Here is a 23281-nt window from a genome sequence, read left to right on the forward strand (position 1 = left end):
AGGTCCATCAAAAACTTGTGCTCCCTTCCACCGTATAGAGTCACTGCCATGAAAGAGCTGGCAGACAAGGTGCTATATTTCCTAACTTCCTTTACATTCATTTGGGGCAATATGATGACTTCTGGATAATTCAATGCCAGTGGAAGTAATGTATACGACTTCTAGACCTGGATGATAATATATATATATATATATATATATATATATATATTATAATTTTTTCATACTTTGTGATCCTCATTTTTGCTGGTTCATGGATTCTCAAGGCAACATTAGAAGTTCTGCATTAAGAATGTCAGGTCTCCATTAACCAAGGACTCCAAATGACTATATTGAACAAAACACCAACCTGTCTTCCTTACACTCTACTCACTGGGCTTTGTGTGAGCAAAAAGTAAAGTTTTATTATATCAAACAATTGAAATTTTGGATTCCATTTGTTATGGCAGATGGCTATATATATATATTACTATGTGGGAATTTCAAGAAGTTTAGCCCCACTGGAATTCTGATATCAAATGAATTGGAATAAATGATTTGGTACACAGAGCAGCTAAGAGGAATGAACATGCCATTACAGGGTTCAAAACCAAAAGCAAGATTTTTGAAGCCAGAGAAATTGGGGGTTGAATTCAAGATTTACAACATATGGAGTGGAGTGACTGTCATACAGGAACATTCTTTACAGCATGCCTGCTATTTTTCTGACATTGTTATAAGCAGCAAAAATGTGGCAGCATATGGAATAGAACATTCCCCATCATTTTGAAGTTTATATTCTAGTCAGGGAGATGGAAAATACACAAAGAAAGAAGTAAATATATAGTAGAATGTCATGTAGTAATATGACATATGAAAAAATAATAGAGAAGGACAAGGAGATGGAAAGATAGGGTGTCCAATGTTAGAATGGTATCCAGAAAATGTTCTTAACAGGCAGCATTTGATTACAAATGTGCATGAAGTGAGTGAAACCCAGTGGCTATCCAGAGAACAGAGTTCAAGCTGAGGGAAAAATAAAGGCCCTAATAATGGCAGATGCTTATCATGTGAAGAAATAGCAAGGAGACCAGTACAGCTGGAATCAAAATTTTAAGAGGAAAAGTAGCAGGAAATGAGATTAGCAATGTGTGCAGTGGCCAGATCATATAGGTCTTTGTCTTAGGTCAGGTATCCTAGAAGCCAAACCTAAAACAATAATTCATATAAAATTGACTTATTTTATCATTTATTTTATTTATATAAATTTGTTATTTATTTCTGAAAAGATAGATAAGAAGGAAGTAGCACAGAATAGAACTATCAGGGGAAAGCAGCATGAATGTGAGTTCAATGGAAGGCAGTTTCAGTCCTAATGCCACAGGCAATCTGGGGGATGAAGAAAGCTGCTGAGCTGGTACCACTTTGAAGTATGAGGAATGGCCTTTTTTTCCCCGTGCCATTAGTCTCCTAGGACAAAGGGAGCTAACCTTCCATGTGAGGCACATGAGATAGCTTCTGTCTCGGCAAGGACAATTCTCAGAAGTGGGCAACTGTGAGCCATTAACAGCCACCACTGGATTGGTACGTTGGCCTGGCAAATGAAATCTGGAGGTAGCCCTAAGAGAAGCTATCACATTCCATCCTTCGTACCACTCACTTGCTTCTTACATGATGAATTTCATCTTTTCCAGACAATGTCTGTCCATGATCCTGGTGGGTTGTAATTTTAGGAAATGTTTACAAGAGGAGAATTATAGCTATTACAGTTGATTTCATGGCTGGAATAATCATGTCCCACCTCCATCACCCATTCTAGACTCTCCCTCTGGCTCATCTAGCACTTCTACTGGACTGGTGGCTTACCTGCCAGGGTGACCTTTATCTGCAAAGTATCTGGGCTCTAGTTACCATGCTGTTATCAGAATATGATTGCTGTACCTGTGCATTTGAGTTAAAACTTTGTATTAGACTAATGAAAGATCCCCCAATATGTCAACAAATTGCCAAAAATGTATAACAGCAACTCTATCTCCTCATAATGAATAGGGTCAATCACTTCTGCCCATAACCCCATTTTTTGCTTGCTGACCTACAAGCACAAGGTATCCACAATAACCAGAGGATGGTTGTAGCTTTAAGTGCAATGAAATTCTTACTGTATCCCCTAGAAGAAGCATCTTTCCTCTGTGGGACCCCCAACATAGAGACCAGGGATCAGCAGACTTCTATAAGAGACCAGCAAATAAGAATTTTAGATTTTCAAAGGCATTTTGGTAGAATAAAGAAAGAGAAAAGAAATAAATGATAGAGACTGTTAAAAAAGAAAGACTTAAATTTCTCTAACAGTCTATCATGTATTTTTTCTAACTTTTTAAAAATTCAAAAACCATTCTTAGCTCATGGAGTCATGGGGATAAAAAGGAGCTATGGGAAAGATTTGGCCATCAGTCACAGTTTGCTGATCCCTGCTCTAGCCCCACAGACCTTACAGTGTTGGGCACAAGAAATGGAAATCGTCTAGATGAGTCACTGGTAGTGACCATGTGCAGAGCCACATTCACTCCCACCTGCAGGTTCTTGGATTTACTTAGTCTACCCAATCCTTCTAAGATGGAGCACCTTAGAAGCTTCTGACTCTGTCAATATAGCTACCTCATTCATAATCTACTGTGCAAGCTCTAGGGTACTGAAGTGACCAGGACAGATGCTGCTGATGTGAGCTGGCCAAGTCATTTTGTCCACTTGATTATTTAGTACCTCTGGTGGCAAATGTCCTCTTGTGGTACTTAAATTTAATACAAAGATTGTCACGCTTTGAATTTTCCTGTAGAATTTTAAATCAAACAGCCAGTTTCTCCCTGAGTTATCAGGCTCTTTCATTCTTGCTGTTGGACATTTTGAGAAATCTTTTAGAAAATCTATAATTTTTTTGGTGTGTGTGTGTGTATGTATATGTATATGTGTGTGTGTATATATATATGCCTTTATCACACTAAGAAATCACTTGTTTAGCTGAAATTTAAATTTAATTGATGGTTCTCTTTTTATTGGCTAAATCTGGCAAACCTACACGTCTTAATGCCACTACTAATTTTGGCTGATTTTATGCCCTAACACACCTCACATTTATTCTAATTCTCTAGTTATATTTCAAATTATTTCACTAGTAGTGGTTTTCTATGCTTTCATACTCCTGTAACCCCATCTGATCTTAATATTCTCTCAGCCTGGAATTCCTCTCCCCACTCACTTGTACATAGAAGAAAATCTCATCCCTGAGAGCCGAGCTCAAATGTTACACCTCTAGGAAACATTCCTCAGGTCTGTCAAATTTAATTGGTTTTCCACTTTTTCTCCCATAGCAATATTTACCTATAGTATAATGTATTTTATCTGGCCTTATATTTGCATTAGTTGTTTATATATCATTATTTCCTACAAGAGTTTTAAGCTCTCCATCCCTTTTTCCCTCTGTCACCTCATAAAAACAAAGCACAGTATCTTAGATACAAGAGATTGAAAGAGATTTCCAATGCCAACTGAATTAGACTACAACATGTCAATCCAATCCAGTGGCTGGCTAATCACGAAACATGCCCCAGCAGGTAAAAAATAGAATTGGTGGTGAAAACGACAGTGACATTAGTTGTGTTTTGTCCTGTTTGGCAGATGGGTTTGGAGTCAACCGAAAATCCAGGGCAAGAGCCATAGCCAAGAGCCAATGTTACACAGGTTTGTTGTTGTTGTTGTTGTTGTTGTTGTTATTTTTTTAAGTAGTGACTGAAACTTATGAAGTCAGGGAAACAAACAGGCTGTAGACAGATAGTATTAACAATAAAATGTAAATCTCAAATATTTAAACATGTAACCGTGAGTAAGGTAAAATGATTTAGAAAACACACAGGAAAGACTGATTATTTCATGGTGACATGCAAAATCCATCATACCTCATTTTAGAAACAGTGCTATTGAGGAAAAAATCCTGGGTTTGTTCTCTCCTGTGATCAAATCAATTTGTCTCTATCACACAGTCTCATATGATGCTTAGTTCCTAACCAGTTGTATTAGACACACTCCCCAATTCAAACATGCCCTGCTGGAATGTCTCCTAACCAAAATTAGACCATCAGCAGTACTATCTTCAAAATTCAAGAATCTGTACAGTTTATGAAAAAAGTACTCATCCTACAAGATGAGGGGCAGAGTTCACGTTCCACCACCTTCTAACTAGATAACCAGGGACAACTCCTTTAATGTCCACAAACTTTAGTTCCTTAATGAGTAAATTCATCAGTTCTTCATACAACCAAGCATGATGACCTTTAGTAAAAGTAGCATACAAAAAAAATTGTTTAAGGAAATAGTTGTATTTAGAGGTCAAATACTTTTACAGCAGAAAGTTCTATTATTGAAGTCATGAATCTCATCCTCTTGCCCTGGTAATGCTGTTTTGACAGGTTTAGCAATTATAAAAGTCTGCACAACTGAGTAGTCATGTAGGAAGAACATTTTATTTAGCATCTGTCTATGTGGAAGTGAGTTGGCTATTATAATAAAAATGTTTCCTTCCACACAGCCACTTTGGAGAATGTGAGGTGGTCTACTCCATACTTCTGTGAGCACCAGGTCCCCAAGCTGAGACTTTAGTGCTAGCCTAGAAAACAAAAGTGGCACTTCTGCCTCTTGCAAATTCCTGGAGTTTGATGCTTCAGCCGCTTTTCAGATGACACTAGTTAAATATGAAATGAATGAGTTCTGTTGATAACAAACCACAGACCCCAGCACCAAATTTGGAAGGGTAGAGAGAAAATAAAATGGTTTCTTTTCATTCTGTGTAGTAATGGAGATCAGAGAGACACAGGAAGAGAGAGATGATGTCATATATCCTCCTGTCTGGTGTCTTGGAAGAGTTTCTCACGAATGTAATCAACAGAAGGCTTTTTTTCACACAGAATTTTGTGGGACAACAATAGATGCATCCAACCCCTCAAGTTCAAAATAGGTCACATCTTTGGTATAAAATTGCTTCAGGAGTTGAAAAAGATAGACTGGAAATAGATTTTTGTGGCAGGGTGTACACTGAGGACTAGGCCTACATCTGCTATTATCTTCTTTTGGAAATTATGATCATCTACACTGAATTTCTCTGCACAGACTTGATTCAACCCCACCCCATCCTTAGAGCCTGGCATGGTGCCTTGTACAGCCTCTAGACTAAAAAAATACTGTACAAATGGATAAAAAAGAAATAAACATCATACAAGTGGCAAGAAAATTAAAGACCCACTGCTCAGGAGGACACCTACTCCCCAGGGAGATATCTGGTGTTTCAAACTATTGGCACCTATCCTTTCTCTATTGGGACACTTCTCTCTGTTAAAGGGCTTATAATTACTGAGCATTTAAGAAAATAGAAAATTCAATTATTTATTGTACATAAAAAATAGTGACTTTCAATTTTATTCACATTTCCACTTCATGGTCTATACAAATAAAAGAAAAACTTCCAAAGAATGCCTTTGTGGGTAACAAAGATGGCCAAATAGAAACAGCTCTGGTCTGCAGCTCCCAAGGAGAAGAACAAAAAAGGCAAGTGAATCATACATCTTCAAGTGAGGTACCCAGGTTCTCTCACTGGGACTGGCTAGACAGTTGTTGCAACATGAAGAGAGCAAAGAAAAGCAGTGTGGAGCAAGAGCCCACCTGGGAGCTGCACAGGATACAGAGAGCTCCCCCCATCAGCCAAGGGAGGCCATGTGAGATTGTGCTGCCTGGCGCAGAAAAACACACTTTACTGACAGATCTGTGCAACCCATGAATCAGGAGGTCCCCTTATGAGCCCACACCACCAGGGCCTTGGTCCCAAGCACAGAGCTGTGCAGACTGATGGCAGCTGTCCAGGTGGGCAGCCACCCAGGCAGGCACTGAGACATAGGAGTTTTTGCATACTTCAGCTCCAGAACTCCAGTGAGGCAGGAGACCCATCCACTTCCATGGGCAGGGGGCTGAAGCTAGGGAGCGAAGTGGGCTTGCTCAGCAGGCCCCAATCCCATGGAACTCCACAAGCTAAAACCCAATGGCTTGGAAACCCTGCAAGGCCAGTGCAGCAGGCTGGAGAATGCCTAAAAAGACTGAGTTCTGGCAGCAAAGGGGCTGCCATTATCACTGTGGCTCCAGTAGGCCATTTTCCCCTGACATCTGTGCCAGTGAGACAGGGCGGTCTGGACAGGGAGCAATTTCCCACAGCATAGCACAGCCGCTGTAACAGTTCATGGCCAGACTGCATCTTTAAGTGGGACCCTGACCCATTCCTCTTTCCTGGGTGGGGCTTCCCTGCATGATTTTTAGCATCCCCAGCAAGGGGTTTATGGACAGAACTCTAATCTCCCTGAAAGGAGCCCCTAGGAGGAGGGGCAGGTATAATATCCTGGATCAGTGGTGTTAGTCTTTTCTGCCTGCCAGCTCTGGAGAGTGAAGGCAGCCCAGAGGAGGAAGATTATACCCTATACAGCACACCGGCTCTGCCAAAGGCAGCCAGACTGCTTATTTAAGTAGGCTCCTGATCCTGCTCCTCCTGACTGGATGAGACCTCACAACAGGGGTCTGCAGTTGCCTCATGTAGGTGCATTCCAGCTGGCATCAGGTCAGTGACCCTCTGGGAGAGAATTCACAGGAAGAAGCAGGTTGCCATCTTTGCTATTCTGCAGCCTCCACTGGTGATAACTCCAGGTATGGGAGGGACCCAGGCAAACAGGGTCTGGAGTAGAACCCTAGCACACAGCAGCAGCCCTGTGAAAAAGGGGCCTGACTGCAAAAAGAAAAACAGAAAGCAACAACAACAGCAGCAAAAGACTCCCACAAAAATCCCCATCCAAAGCTCAGCAGCCTCAATGATCAAAGGTAGATAAACCCATGAAGATGAGACAGAATTGACATAAAAACACTTAAAACTCAAAAAGTCAGAGTGCCTTTTCTCTTCTGAATGATCACAAGATGGTTCCAACATGGGCACAGAACTGGGCTGTGGCTGAGATAAATGAATTAACAGAATTAGACTTCAGAAGATGGGTAATAACGAATTTCATTGTGCTAAGGAAGAACATTCTAACCCATTAAAAAGAAGCTAAGAACCATTATAAAACATAGGAGCTGTTAGCCAGAATGAAGAACATAAATGATGTGATGTAGCTAAAAAACACAATACAAGACCTTTACAATACAAACACAAGTATCAATAGCCAAATAGACCAGGAGAAGAAAGGATAACAGAGCTGATATTAGGCAGGCAGACAAGATTAGAAAAAAAAATGAAAAGGAATTAACAAACCTCCAACAACTAGGGATAATGTAAAAAGACTGAACCTAAAACTGATTGGGGTGCCTGAAAGAGGTGAATAACAAAATCAAGTTGAAAAACACACTTCAGGGTATCATCCAAGAGAACTTACTCAATGTAGCAAGACAGGCGAACATTCAAAATCAGGAAATACAGAGAATCCCAGTAAGATACTCCATGAAAGGAGCAATCCCAAGATACATAATCATCAAAATTGTCAAGGTTGAAATAAAGGAAAAAATGTAAAGGACAGCCATGGAGAAAGGCCAGTTCACCTATAAATGGAATCCCATCAGACTAACAACAGACTGCTCAATGGAAACTGTATAAGCCAGAAGACATTGAGGGACAATATTCATCATTCTTAAAGAAATGAATTCCCAATCTAAAATGACATATTTGGGCAAAGGCTAAGCTTCATAAGCAAAGGAGAAAGAAAATCTTTTTCAGACAAGCAAATGCTGAGGAAATACATAACCACCAGACCTGCCTTGCAAGAGCTCCTGAAAGAAGCACTAAATATGGAAAGCAAAAACCATTACCAGCCAGTATAAAAACACATTAAAGTACACAGACTATTGAAACTATGAAGCAACTACAGAAACAAGTCTGCAAAATAACCAGCTAGCATCATGATGATAGAATCGAATTCACACACAACAATTTTAATCTTAACTATAAATGGGCTAAATGCCCCCAATTAAAAGCCATGGAATAGAAAATTGAATAAAGAGTCAAGATCCATTGGTGTGCTGTATTCAAGAGACCCATCTCACATGCAAAAACATACATAGTCTCAAAATAGAGGGATGGAGAAAAATGGACCAAGCAAATAAAAAAAACAGCAAAGAGCAGGGGGTGCAATATTAGTGCCTGAGAAAACAGACTTTAAACCAACAAAAATTTAAAAAAACAAAGAAGGGCATTATACAATGGTGAAGAGATCATTTCAGCAAGAAGAGTTAACTATCCTGAATATATATGCACCTAATACAGGAGCACCCAGATTCATAAAACAAGTTCTTAGAGACCTACAAAGAGACTTAGACTCCCACACGCTAACAGTGGGATATTTTAACATCCCACGGTGAATACTAGACAGATCAATGAGACAGAAAATTAACAAGGATATTCATGACTTGAACTCAGCTCTGTATCAAGTAGGACCTGAGATAACTATAGAACTCTCCAAGACCAAACAACAGAATATACATTCTTCTCAGCACCACATGGCACTTACTCTAAAATTGATCACATAATTGGAAGTAAATCACTCCTCAGCAAATGCAAACAAAGCTGAAATTATAATAAATAGTCTCTCAGACCACAATGCCATTAAACTCAACACTAGGAAACTCACTCAAACCATACAACTATGTGAAAATTGGATAACCTGCTCCTGAATGACTCCTGGGTAAATAATAAAATTAAGAGAGAAATCAAGAAGTTTTTTGAAACTAATGAGAACAAAGAGACAACACACTAATCTCTGAGATGCAGCTAAAGCAATATTAAAAGGGAAATTTACAGCACTAAATTTCCAAATCAAAAAGCTAGAAGGATCTCAAATTGACATTCTAAAATCAAAACTAAAAGAACCAGAGATCAGAGAGAGAGAGAGAGAGAGAGAAATGAGGCTAGCAGAAGACAAGAAATAACCAAGCTCAGAGCAGAACAGAAAGAGATACAGAAAAATTCCTTCAAAAAAATTAATGAATCCAAGAGTTGGCTTTGTGGGGAAAAAAATAGTAAAATAGATAGACCACTATCAGGATTAATAAAGAAGAAAAGAGAAAAGAATCAAAGAGACACAAAAAATGATAAAGGACATATTACCACTGACCCCACAAAAGTGCAAACCACCATCAGAGAATACTATAGAAACCTGTATGCAAATGAACTAGAAAATCTAGAAGAAATGGATAAATTCCTGGACACCTACACCCTCCCAAGACTGAACCAGGAAAAAGTTGAATTCCAAATAAATCAATAATAAGTACTGAAATTAAGGCAGTAATAAATAGCCTACCAACCAAAAGAAGCCCATGATCAGATGGATTTATAGCTGAATTCTACCAGAGGTACAACAAGAAGCTGATATCCTTTCTTGTGAAACTATTCCAAACAATTAAAAAGGAGAGACTCCTCCCTAACTCAATTTATGAGTCCAGCATCATCCTGATACCAAAACCTGGCAAACATAAAACAAAAAAAGAAAACTTCAGACCAATATCCATGATGAACATCAACACAAAAATTCTCAATAAAATGCTGGCAAACTGAAGCATATCAGAAAGTTTATCCACCACAATCAAGTTTGCTTCATCCCCAGGATGCAAGGCTGGTTCAACATATGCAAATCAATAAATGTGATTCATCACACAAACAGAACTAAAGACAAAAACCACATGATTATCTGATACGGTTTGGCTGTGTTCCCACCCAAATCTCATATTGAATTGTAGCTCCCATAATTCCCATATCATGGGAAGAATCCAGTAGGAGGTAATCCAATCATGGGGACAGGTCTTTCCCATGTTGTTCTCATGATAATGAATAAATCTCATGGGATATGATGGTTTTAGGAAGTAGAGTTCCCCTGCACACACTCTCTTGCCTGCCACCATGTAAGACGTGTCTTTGCTTCTCCTTTGCCTTCCACTATGATAGTAAGGCCTCCTCAGCCATGTGGAACTGTGAGTTCATTATATCTCTTTGCTTTATATAGTATTCAATCTCAAGTTTGTCTTTATTAAAAGTATTATAAAAGAATAAAGCAGTATATTGGTATTGGTAGAGTCAGGTGCTACTGTAAAGATACCTGACAATGTAAAAACAACTTTGGACCTGAATATCAAGCAGAGAGGTTGCTACAGTTTGGAGAGCTCAGAAAAAGACAGGAAAATGTGGGAAAGTTTGGAACTTCCTGCAGACTTGGAGGGCTCAAAAGATAGGATGATATGGGAAAGACTGGAACTTCCTAGAGACCTGTTGAATATCTTTGACCAAAATGCTGATAGTAATATGGACAGTAAAGTCCAGGCTGAGGTGATCTCAGATAAAGATGAGGAGTCTGTACTGGAGTAAAGGTCACTCTTGCTATGAAAACAGACTGGTGGTATTTTGCCCATACCCTAGAGATCTGTGGAGATTTGAATTTGAGAGAGATAATAAGGTATCTGAGGAAAAAATTTCTAAGCAACAAAACGTTCAAGAAGAAGCAGAGCATAAAAATTTGAAAAATTTGCAGACTGACAATGCAGTACAAAAAAAAAACCCATTTGCTAGGAAGAAATTCAAGCCTATTGCAGAAATTTGTCAAAGTTATGTGCCAAACACATATACACCATGGAATATTATGCAGCCATTAAAAACAATGAGTTTGTGTCCTTTGTAGGGACATGGATGAACCTGGAGACCATCATTCTCAGCAAACTGACATAAGAACAGAAAATGAAATACCACATGTTCTCACTCATAGGCAGATGTTGAACAATGAGAACACATGGACATGGGGAGGGGAGCACTACACACTGGCATCTGGTGTGGGGAATAGGGGAGGGACAGCAGGGGGTGGGGAGTTGGGGAGAGATAGCATGGGAAGAAATGCCAGATATAGGTGAAGGGGAGGAAGGCAGCAAATTACACTACTAGGTGTGTGCCTATGCAGCTATCTTGAATGTTCTTCACAAGTACCCCAAAACTTAAAATGCAATAAAAAATAAATAAATAAATAAACATTATGTGCCAAATGTTCATCATCAAGACAATGGGAAAATGCCTTTAGGGCATGCCAGAGGCCTTTGAGGCAGCCCTTCCCATCATAGGTCCTGAAGCCTAGGAGGGAAAAATGGTTTCCTGGGCTGGGTTCAGAGATCCCCTGCTGTGTGCAGCCTAGGGACTTGGTACCCTGCATGTCAACCACTACAGCTATGGCTAAAAGTGGCCAAGGTACAAGCTAGGGCCATGGCTTCAGAGGGATCAAGCCCCAAACCTTGGCAACTTTCACATGGTGTTGAGCCTGTAGGTGCACAAAAGTCAAGAACTGAGGTTTGAGGACCTCTATCTATGGTTTACAGGAGGTATGGTAACGCCTGGATGTCCAGGCAGAAGTTTGCTGCAGGGGTGGGGCCCTCATAGACAACCTCTGCTAGGGCAATGCAGAAGGAAAATGTAAAGTTGGAGCCCCCACACAGAGTCACCACTGGGGCACTGCCTAGTAGAGCTGTGAGAAGAACACCATTGTCATTCAGACCCCCAAATGGTAGATCTACTGACAGCTGGCACTATGAACCTGGAAGAACCACAGACACTCAATGATGCCAGCCAATGAAAGCAGCCAGAAGTGAGGCTATACCCTGCAAAGCCACAGAAGTGGAGATGCCAAAGGCTATGGGAGTTCACTTCTTCTGTCAGCATGACTTGGATGTGAGACATGGAGTCAAAGAAGATCATTTTGGAACTTTAAAGGTCGATGACTGCCCTATTGGATTTCAGACTTATATGGAGCCTCTTTGTTTTAGCCAATTTCTCCCATTTGGAACAGATGTATTTATCAAAATGCCTGTACTCCCATTGTATTTAGGAAGTAATTCACTTGCTTTTGATTTTATAGGCTCACAGGTGGAAGGAACTTGTTTTGTCTCAGATGAGATTTTGGACTGTGGACTTTTGAGTTAATGCTAAAGTGAGGTATAACTTTGGGGTAATATTTTCGATTGGTTGGAAATGTGATTGGTTTTGAAATGTGAGGACATTAAATTTTGTAAGAATCAGGGATGCAATGATATGGTTTGGCTGTGCCCCCACCCAAATCTCATCTTGAATTTTAGTTCCCATAATTCCCATGCCATGGATGGGACCTGGTGGAAAGTAATTAAATGATGCACGTGGGTCTTTCCCATGTTGTTCTTCTGATAGTGAATAAGTCTCATGAGTTCTGATGGTTTTATAAAGGGGAGTTTCTCTGCACATGCCCTCTTGCCTGCCAGCATGTAAGATGTGATTTTGCTTCTCCTTTGCCTTCCATCATGATTGTGAAGCCTCCCAAGCCATGTGGAACTGTGAATCCATTAAACCTCTTTTCTTTATAAATTACCCAGTCTCACATAAGTCTTTATTAGCGGCATGAGAACAGATAAACATATTCTCTCAATAGATGTAGAAAAGGCCTTCAATAAATGTCAATATCCCTTCATGTTAAAAACTCTCAATAAACTTGAAGAAACATACCTCAAAATAATAAGAGCCATTTATGAAAAACATATAGCCAATAGCATACTGAATGGGCAAAAGCTGGAAGCACTCCCCTTGAAAACCAGCACAAGACAAGGATGCCCTCTCTCATCACTCTTATTCAACATAGTATTGAAAGTCCTGGCCAGGGCAATCAGGCAAGGGAAAGAAATAAATTCAAATAGGAAGAGATGACATCAAGTTGTCTTTGTTCGCAGATGACAGGATCCTATATCTAGAAAAACCCCTCATCTCAACTTAAAAGCTTAACTGATAAGCAACTTCAGCAGTCTCATGATGCAAAATCAATGTGGAAAAGTCACAATCATTCCTACACACCAACAACAGACAAGCAGAGAATCAAATCATGAATGAACTCCCATTCACAACTGCTATAAAGAGAAGAAAATGCCTAGCTATAGAGCTACCAAAGGAAGTGATGGGCTTCTTCAAGGAGAACTACAAACCACTGCTCAAGGAAATCAGAGAGGACACAAACAAATGAAAAAATATCCCATGCTCTTGGACAGAAAGAATCAATATGAAAATGTCCATACTGCTCAAAACAATTTATAGATTCAATGCTATTTCTATTAAACTACCATTGTCCATCTTTATAGAAGACACTATTTTAAAATTCATATGGAATCATATAGCCAAGACAATCCTAAGCAAAAAGAACAAACCTGGAGGCATCATGCTACCTGACTTCAAACTATACTATAAAGCTACACTAACCAAAACAACACGGTTCTGTTACAGAAAAGAAGACACAGACCAATGGAACAGAAAAGAGAACTCAGAAATAAGACGGCACACCTACAACCATCTGATCTTTGACAATCCTGACAAAAACAAGCAATTTTGACAAATGAAATCTAATTAAACTAAAGAGCTTCTGCACAGCAAAATAAACTATCATCAGAGTGAATAAGGAACCTAAGAGGAGAAAATAATCACAATTGAAAAAGTTCTAATATAAAGAATCTTCAAAAAATTTTTAATTTATTAGAAGAAAAACAGTAAAAGTGGGCAAAAGACATGAACAGATACTTCTCAAAAGAAGACATTCATGTGGCCAACAAGCATATGAAAATAAAGCTCAGCATCACTGATCATTAGAGAAATGTAAATCAAAACCATAATGAGATACCATCTCATGCCAGCCAGATTGCAATTATTAGCAAGTCAAGAAACAACAGATTTTGGCAAAGCTGTGGAGAAATAAAAACACTTTTACACTATTGGTGACAATGTAAATTAGTTCAAACATTGTGGAAGATGATGTGGTGATTCCTCAAAATCTAGTACAAGAAATACCATTTGACCAAGCAATCCCATTAGTAGATATATACCCAAAGGAATATAAATCATTCTATTACAAAGATACATGCATGCTTCTGTTTATTGCAGCACTATTCACAATAGCAAAGACATGGAATCAACCCAAATGTCCATCAATGATAAAATGGATCAAGAAAACGTGGTATATATACACCATGAAATTCTATGAAGCTATAAAAAGGAATGAGATCATGTATTTTGCAGAGACATGGATGGAGCTGGAAGCCATTATCCTCAGCAAACAGAGGAACAGAAAACTAAACACCATATGCTCTCACTTATACATGGGAGCGGAACAATAAAAACACTTAGCCATGGGGAGGAGAACAGTACACACTGGGGCCTGTCAGGGTGTGCAGTGGTGGGAAAGGAGAGCATTAGAAAAAAATAGCTAATCCATGTGGTACTTAATACTTAGGTGATGGGTTGATAGGTGCAGCAAACCACCATGGCACACTTTACCTATGTAACAAACCTGTGGAAGATTTCCAAGATGGCACAGTAGGAACAACTCAGGATTGCAGCTCACAGTGAAGGTACAGAGGGTGAGTCCTAGCTGCATTTCCAGATGGATCTTTGTTGCCCACACAACGGGGAAATTCCCAGGTGTAGGAGAGACACGGGATGCCAGCGCAGCCCTCTCAGCTTGCACTGCCATTTTGGCTGGCGCCACAGCGTAGCAGCACCCCGCACAAAACGCGCTGGTCTGGGTGCCCTGTTAAACCAACAATCTGAGATTTGGGAGGGCAGATTAGCATATCCATCTGATTAAATGGGACATGGACAGAGAGCCAGACCAGGAGATTCCTGGGAAGTGACATTTCAGCCAGTACAGTGGGTCGCTGCATGGGAAATTGCACACATCCCGGTGCCCTTTCAGCAGGCAACTAAAACACCTGGGAGACAGTCAACTGCTCAACTTAAAAAAAAAAAAAAGAGAAAGGGCTCTGAGGCAGGGAGCCAGGTAATCAGGCTCCACAGGTCGCACCCCCACAGGGACAAACAAAACGGCAATTCAAAATGCTCGGGGTTGAGAATTTCACTGCAGGCACAGCTGAATCCAGGATGGTTCAGCTCGGTGGGGGAGGGGCATCCACCACTACCGAGGCATTCCGCCCTACTGAGGTACACTCCCATTGCTGACGCAGCCTGCCATTGCTGAGGCAACCCACCATAACAGAGAGACTCCGCCAACAGGGAGGAGCCTACAACAGCAGGGTGGAGCCCACAGGCAACAGGCCAGAGCCCACAGCAACAGGGCGAAGCCCACGACAGTAGGGCGGAGTGCATGGCAGCAGGACGGAGCCCACAGCAGCAGAGCAAAGCCCACGGCAACAGGGCGGACCTGCAGTAGAAGGGCAGAGCCTCAGCAGGCAAATAGGGACTAGACTGCTTCCTAGCTGGGCAGGGCAGTGCAATGCATACTCATAAAGAAAGCTCTAACTCCCCGAGACAGAGCATCTGAGGAAAAAAAGGGGATTTATAAGTTCTGCTGCAGCAGACATAAATGCACCTGCCTAACAGACCTGAATGAACAATGGAGCTCACAGCTTAGTACTTGAGCTCCTATAAAGTACAGTCCATCTCCTCAAGCAGCTCCCTTACCCCTGTATATCCAAAGAGTCACCCCAAAAAGGACTGATCAGACTGATATTTGGCAGGCATCATTCTGGGACAAAGATAGCAGAAGAAGAAACTGGTAGCATCCCTCACTGTTCTTCAGTTGCTATAGGTGTACCCCAGACAAGCAGGGCCTGGAGTGGACCTCAGCAGTTGTACAGCAGAGGAGCTAGACTGTTAGAAGGAAAACTAGGCAATAGAAATACTTCATCATTAACAACCTGGGCATGCACTCAGAGACCCAATCGAAAAGTCAGCAACTACTTAGATGACAGGTTGATAAATCCACAAAGATGGGAAGAAACCAACGCGAAAAGGAGGAAAACACCAGAAACCAAAACACCTCGCCTCCTACAAAGGACCAAAACTCCTCACCAACAAGGGAACAAAGCTGGAAGGAGAATGAGTGTGACGAAATGACGGAATTAGACTTCAGAAGGTGGATAATGAGAAACTTCCTTGAGCTAAAAGAACATGTTCTAAATCAATGCAAAGAAACTAAAAACCTTGAAAAAAGATTTCAAAAAAGATTCGAGGAAATGATAACAATAATGGACAATTTAGACAGGAATATGAATGAACTGAAGGAGCTGAAAAACTCATCATGAGAACTTTGCAAAGCATGCTCAAGTTTCAACAGCCGAATAGAGCAAGCAGAAGAAAGGATATCAGAAGTCAAACATCAACTCAATGAAATAAAACGAGAAACCAAGATTAGAGAAAAAAGCACAAAAAGAAATGAACGAAGTCTCCAAAAAATGTGGGACTACGTGAAGAGAACTAATCTACATTTGATAGGTGTACCAGAATGTGACAAAGAGAATGAATCCAAGCTGGAAAATACTCTTCAGGATATTATCCAGGAAAATTTCCCAAACCTAGCAAGGCAGGCCAATATTCAAGTCCAGGAAATACAGAGAACACCACAAAGATATTCCACAAGAAGAGCAACCCCAAGGCACATAACCGTCAGATTCACCAGGGTTGAAATGAAGGAGAAAATGCTAAGGGCAGCCAGAGAGAAAGGTCGGGTCACCCACAAAGAGAAGCCCATAAGACTCACAACAGATCTCTCAGCAGAAACTCTATAAGCCAGAAGAGAGTGGGGGCCAGTATTCAACATCCTTAAAGAAAAGAACTTTCAACCCAGAATTTCATATCCAGCCAAACTGAGCTTTATAAGTGAAGGAAAAATAAAATCCTTTGCGAACAAGCAAGTACTCAGAGATTTTGTCACCACCAGGCCTGCTTTACAAGAGCTCCTGAAAGAGGCACTACACATAGAAAGGAACAACCAGTACCAGCCATTCCAAAATCACACTAAATGCTAAAGAGCATCAACATAATGAAGAATCTACAACAACTAACAGGCAAAACAGCCAGCTAGCATCAAAATGGCAGTATCAAATTCACACATAACAACATTAACCCTAAACGTAAATGGACTAAATACACCAATAAAAAGACACAGACTGGCAAATTGGATAAAATTCCAAAACCCATCAGTGTGCTGTGTCCAGGAAACCCATCTCACATGCAAGGATACACAAAGGCTCAAAATAAAGGGATGGAGGAAGATTTACCAAGCAAATGGAGAGCAAAAAAAAAAGCAGGAGTTACAATTCTCGTCTCCGATAAAATAGACTTTAAAGCAACAAAGATCAAAAGAGACAAAGTAGGTCATTACATAATGGTAAAAGGATCAATACAACAAGAAGAGCTAATGATCCTAAATATATATGAACCCAATACAGGAGCACCCAGATATATAAGGCAAGTTCTTAATGACTTACAAAGAGACTTAGACTCCCACACAATAATAGTGGGAGACTTTAACACTCCACTGTCAATATTAGAGAGATAAACCAGACAGAAAATTAACAATGATATCCAGGGCTTGAACTCAGACCTGGAATAAGCAAACCTGATAGACATCTACAGAACTCTCCACCCCAAATCCACAGAATATACATTCTTCTCAGCACCACATCACACCTACACCGAAATCAACCACATAATTGGAAGTAAAGCACTCCTCAGCAAATGCAAAACAACTGAAATCATAACAAACAGTCTCTCAGACCACAGTGCAATCAAGTTAGAACTCAGAATTCAGAAACTTACTCAGAACCGCACAGCTTCATGGAAACTGAACAACCAGCTCTTGAATGTTGATTGGATAAACAATGAAATGAAGGCAGAAATAAAGAAGTTATTCGAAACCAATGAGAATGAAGACACAACATACCAGAATCTCTGGAACACATTGAAAGCAGTCTCTAGAGGAAAATATATAGCAATAAGTGCCCACATGAGAAGAGCGGAGAGATCCAAAATTGACACCCTATCATCAAAATTGAAAGAGTTAGAGGAGCAAGATCAAAAAAACTCAAAACCTAGCAGAAGACAAGAAACAACTAAGATCAGAGCAGAACTGAAGGAGATAGAGACATGAAAATCCCTTCAAAAAATTAATAAATCCAAGAGCTGGTTTTTTGAAAAAATCAACAAAATAGACAGACCACTAGCCAGCCTGATAAAAAAGAAAAGAGAGAACAACCAAATAGATGCAATAAAAAATGATACAGGGGAAATCACCACAGAGTCCACAGAAATGCAAACTATCATCAGAGAATACTACAAACAACTCTATGCACATAAACTAGTAAACCTGGAAGAAATGGATAAATTTCTGGACACCTGTGTCCTTTCAAGCCTAAACCAGGAGGAAGCTGAAACTATGAATAGACCAATAACAAGGTCTGAAGTTGAGGGAGCAATTAAGAGCCTACCACACAAAAAAAGCCCAGGTCCAGATGGGTTCACAGCTGAATTCTACCAGACACACAAAGAAGAGCTGGTACCATTCCTTCTGAAACTATTCCAAATAATCCAAAAAGAGGGAATCCTTCCCAAATCATTTTATGAGACCAACATCATCCTGATACCAAAACCCAGCAGACACTCAACAAGAAAAGAAAACTTGAGGCCAATATCCATGATGAACATAGATGCAAAAAACTTCAATAATATACTGGCAAACTGATTGCAACAGCACATCAAAAAACTTATCCATCATGATCAAGTAGGATTCATCCCGGGGATGCAAGGCTGGTTCAACATATGCACGCTTATAAACGTAATTCACCACATAAACACAACCAAAAACAAAAACCACATGATTATTTCAATTGACAGAGAAGGCATTTGACAAAATTCAACAGCCCTTTATGCTAAAAACCCTCAATAAATTCAGTATCGGTGGAAATATCTCAAAGTAATAAAAGCTATTTACAACAAACCAACAGTCAATATCATACTGAATGGGCAAAAACTGGAAGCATTCCCTTTGAAATCTGGCACTAGACAAGGATGCCCTCTCTCACCACTCCTATTCAATACAGTACTGGAAGTTCTAGCCAGAGAAATCAGGAAAGAAAAAGAAATAAAGGGTATTCAAATAGGAAAGGTGGAAGCCAAATTGTCTCTATTTGCAGAGGACATGATAGTATACCTAGAAGACCCCATTGCCTCAGCCCAAAAACTCCTGAAACTGATAAGCAACTTCAGCAAAGTCTCAGGATATAAAATCAATGTGCAAAAATCACAAGCATTTATATACACCAATAACAGACTGAAAGAGAGCCAAATCAAGAATGAACTGCCATTCACAACTGCTACAAAAAGAATAAAATACCTAGGAATACAACTTACAAGAAATGTAAGGGACCTCTTCAAGGAAAACTACAAACCACTGCTGAATAAAATAAGAGAGGACACAAATAGATGGAGAAACATTCTATGTTCATGATTAGGAAGAATCAATATCATGAAAATGGCTATACTGCCCAAAATAATTTACAGAATCAATGCTATCCCCATCAAGCTACCATCGACTTTCTTCACAGAACTGGAAAAAAACACCATGAACTTCATATGGAACCAAAAGAGAGCCCGCATAGCCAAGTCAATTCTAAGCAAAAAGAACACAGTGGGAGGCATCACACTACTGGACTTCAAACTATACTACAAGGCTACAGTAATCAAAACAGCATGGTACTGGTACCAAAACAGAGATATAGACCAATGGAACAGAGCAGAGGCATCGTGGGCAACACAACATATCTACAACCATACAATCTTTGATAAACCTGACAAAAACAAGCAATGGGGAAAGGATTCCCTGTTTAATAAATGGTGTTGGGAAAACTGGCTGGCCATGTGCAGAAAGCAGAAACTGGACCCCTTCCTGACACCTTACACCAAAAGTAACACCAGATGGATTAGAGACTTAAACAAAAGACCTGGCACCATAAAAACCCTAGAAGAAAACCTAGGCAAAACCATTCAGGACATAGGAGTAGGCAAGGACTTCATGACCAAAACCCCAAAAGCATTGGCAACAAAAGCCAAAATAGACAAATGCGACCTAATGAAACTCCACAGCTTCTGCACGGCAATGGAAACAGTCACTAGAGTGAATCGGCAACCAACAGAATGGGAAAAAATTTTTGCAGTTTACCCATCTGACAAAGGGTTGATATCAAGAATTTAGAAAGAACTCAAACAGATTTACAGGAAAAAACAAACAAGCCCATTCAAAAATGGGCAAAGGATATGAACAGACACTTTACGAAAGAAGACATATATGAGGCCAACAATCATATGAAAAAATGCTCATCATCACTGGTCATTAGAGAGATGCTAATCAAAACCACATTGAGATACCATCTCACGCCAGTTAGAATGGCGATCATTAAAAAATCTGGAGACAACAGATGCTGGAGAGGATGTGGAGAAAAAGGAACACTTTTACACTGTTGGTGGGAGTGTAAATTAGTTCATCCATTGTGGAAGACAATGTGGCGATTCCTCAAGGCCTTAGTAATAGAAATTCCATTAGACCCAGCAATCCCATTACTGGGTATATATTCAAAGGACTATAAATCGTTCTACTATAAGGACACATGACACGAATGTTCATTGCAGCACTGTTTACAATAGCAAAGACCTGAAACCAACCCAAATGCCCATCGATGATAGACTAGACTGGGAAAATGTGGCACATATACAACATGGAATATTATGCAGCAATCAAAAGGATGAGTTCGTGTCATTTGTAGGGACATGGATGAATCTGGAGAACATCATTCTCAGCAAACTGACACATAAACAGAAAATGAAATACTACATATTCTCACTCATAGGTGGGTGAGGAAAAATGAGAACACATGGACATGGGGAAGGCGGTACTACACACTGGGGTCTATTGGGGGGGAAAGGGGAGGGCCGGAGGGGGCGGGGAGCTGGGGAGGGATAGCCTGGGGAGAAATGCCAAATGTGGGTGAAGGGGAGAAAGAAAGCAAAACACACTGCCCTGTGTGTACCTATGCAACTATTGTGCATGTTCTGCACATGTACCCCAAAACCTAAAATGCAATTCAAAAAGAAACATTAAAAAAAACCCTGCACATCCTGTAAATGTACCCCAGAACTTAAAATTAAGAAAAACTTCTCCATTAGAAAAATAATATCTTGGAAATATGTTGGCTTTGAAATAGAGTCAAGACACATTAAAAATACATGTAATAAGTCTCTCTATGCAGCCATGAGCCTGTGTCCCTCTGCTTAATACTGCATATAATAATAGATGGGACAAGATAGATTTGTTATACCCCCAGGTGTGGGAAAGAAGATTTGTTATACCCCCAGGTGTGGGAAAGAAGTTTTCATTCATTTCATTCAAAATGAACAGATGCTTTTCCAAATAAGTGTCTCTCTACCTAGGTTATTTCCATCTACTACTGTCTAACTTATTTAAGTAATTAGGATTTTCCATTCTTCTTATTGTTAAGAGTATCTCTGGCTTAAATCCACTGAAAGACTATTATAATATTTCTTATCTTTTTATTTGATCAAGGTTTATTATCTATTACATGCTGGATACTGTACTTAGCTTTAAGGTAAGAGAAAAAGAATAATGAAATGTAACGAGTCTGTTGAAGATGAGCAAAATAGTGAAAACAAAACCCAAAAGTCCCAATGGCAGATATTATCATTCCCTGGGTTTTGTGTTTCAGTGCCTATCAGTGTCTGGTGTGCATGCATCAGAAATGTTAGTGAAAAGAAATGCTTCCTAACAGAGATAAAGACAAATGCCCCAAGACACAAAAGAGATTTAGGAGCAGTTTTCAAGAAGCCGAAGCCAGAAAAATGGCTGCTACAAGAAAAACCCAGGGTTACATAGAAATGTGTTCCCCTAAACTGGGAAGGTTGCAAGACATCAAAGATTGACTAGGAAAAGTCCAGCTTGGCAAGTAGATGAGTTTATTAGGACTCAGATACAGGGCACTCCTGGGTGGCAACAGGATAGCTCTAGAGAGCCACCCTGCCTCTCATCTCTAAGCTGCTTTTAAACTGTTTTGGCTTTTTGCCTACTGTGTGCAATGAAACTGATTTTTAAGTATGTTCCCAGGTATCCCTGGGATGTTTGAGTTCTCAGAGATACTTTTTCCTCAGTTGGACACCATGGTCTTGGCTTACTGCCTAGCCTTCAAGATTCAAGCAGCAAATGGGTCACACTGCAATGGGTCAGCAGGTAGATGAGGAGGGGAGGAGCATGCCAAGGCGAAGTGGCATGTGTGAAGGCACCAGTAATGAGAGCCAGGTACATGATGGGCTCAGAGGACAGAAAGTAATTGGGTATGGCTTGAGTTTAGTTTCTGTTGGGGATAGTAGCCAGAGATGAACAGGAAATGACTAGTAGAAGGTCAAGGACCTTGATGCTGTCTTATGGAGCCTGAAGCTTATTGCTATTTAACTAATAACATGTGACCATAACCCAGATTAAATCACATTCTTCTTGGGGCCAATCTCTATGTAAGAACATTTTGGTGTACCCTAGATTCACAACATACTGCTATGCACAGAAGGAAATCATCATCATTACCATCATCAATCACCATCACCATCACCATCACCATCTAAGGTTTTCTAAGCTCTTGTTGCATGCCATATCCTGTGCTCATCTTTCAAATGTCACAACAACCCATTGAGATAAATACTAGTCCTCACTTTACACATAAACAAACACACACTTGTGGAAAATTAGGTAACATCTTCAATTCCATATGGCTAGTAAATGCCAGAGCAGCTAAGATCTTAGCTAAGATCTTGTTTTATCCCTCATATACCCTGTCTCTCTTGATAAAATTTATTGATCAATAAATATATTTAATTTATAAGTTTCATCCACCCAAAAGTAATTGTCTTTGATGATGAATTCTACTTTATTTTACTAAGTTTTTTTTCTTTTCTTTTCAACTTATAATGTGATTATATGGGAAACGTATACAGAAAATGGCATTGGGTCAGCCTAGGTCCTAATTTTCTGGGCCATATCTGATCCCCACCCTCATCCCCATCAGTCATCATACACATTATTCTGGCATATCATAAAATACAGACATCTAAGTGCATTTCATTAGCTATGATAAGTTCTCTGTCCTCTTTATTTTCCACAAAATTGAAAGATATCATTAAAACCTCCTCCATAAAACTTTTTAGCAGTTAACTAAGTCCCAATCTCTATGGAAAGAAAAACTGAAGGCACATTTTTTAAATGTATAAACTGAATCTTCAGAGGTACAGCGTTGGAGGTTGTCATGGCAACTTTTCTCTCTCCTTCCCACTGTTTTTGGCGAGTTTTTTATTAAACAAAACAAAAAAATTAAATGCCCTCATTAGCCCCATGATTTCCAGTGG

This window comes from Callithrix jacchus, chromosome 10, assembly GCF_049354715.1.
Source record: "Callithrix jacchus isolate 240 chromosome 10, calJac240_pri, whole genome shotgun sequence".
NCBI lineage: Eukaryota > Metazoa > Chordata > Mammalia > Primates > Cebidae > Callithrix > Callithrix jacchus.